Below are 1,110 nucleotides of genomic sequence, written 5' to 3'. Positions count from 1 at the left end.
TGCAGTCACATTCGCCCGTATTGGCCTCTACTCGATTCTTATAGTGAAAAGTGATTCCTTCGACCTCAAAGGCATACAAATAAAGATTCAATTTGCTCCAAACTATTATTATGCTAAATTGGTTGAATATTAATGCAACACATAATTATAAAATATTTGTGATCACTTTAATTAATAACAAGATTAAAAAGGAACCTAAACTGGTTGTCCAAATTATCTTAATAGGCGTGATTTTCAATTACATATTCCCTTTAAACATGCAACATGGTGATCATAAAATATAATAAAATAACATCAATATTGGAAGCAATTTAGCAATAATTCCAACAATACAAAATCGTTAGAAAAATAATAGAAATAGAAGGAACATAATTCTTACTTTGATTCTATTTGTTTGCAACTACAAAATAATAAACGAGTTAGTAACTTCAAGGAAATAATAATAAAACAATAACTAAATTAAATTAAATAAAGTGGAGTTGATTTGGGGCCAAACCCTCAAACAGTTCTACCTTTCACGCCTTGGCTTAAGGACAGAACCATGAGTAAAGTATGGACTCCTTGGAGTACTTGAAGAAGGAATTTTGAAATAAGAAGGGTAGGCTAGTGTTTAGGCTAAAGCATAGAAGAGAGAAAAATAATCAAGAGAATTAATTGATGCCCCGTACATCAGAAATGAGGGGGTATTTATAAAGAAAATGTGCCGAGGGAGCACACGGAACCCTAAAATGATAAAAACCCTAAAAAAGTATCCCGCGACACGGCAAACTATACCGTGACACGGGAAACCCCACCGTCAAACGGGAAACATTCCCATGACACGGTGCATTTTTAGTGTGACGCGGGAAATTTTTAGTAAACGGGGAAGAAAACGCGTTAAGGGTTTACGCGGAAAAGACACAGAAATTCCCGTGTCACGGGAAATCCCATCGTCAGACGGGAATGATTCCCGTGACACGGTGGGTACCTGCCGTGGCGCGGGAATTCCCAGCCCGCTTTTACGTCTAAATACATTTTTAACCCTAATTTCGTTCAACATTTTAAGTGTCGATTGATAATTTCGGGCCTTTTCTGATTTATTATTATTTGGGCTAAAATAAGAAAATAATT

Source organism: Chenopodium album, chromosome 4 (assembly GCF_948465745.1).
Source record: "Chenopodium album chromosome 4, dcCheAlbu1.1, whole genome shotgun sequence".
NCBI classification, from domain to species: domain Eukaryota; kingdom Viridiplantae; phylum Streptophyta; class Magnoliopsida; order Caryophyllales; family Amaranthaceae; genus Chenopodium; species Chenopodium album.
The sequence above is the reverse complement of the archived record's forward strand: the minus strand, read 5'-3'. Positions refer to the sequence as shown.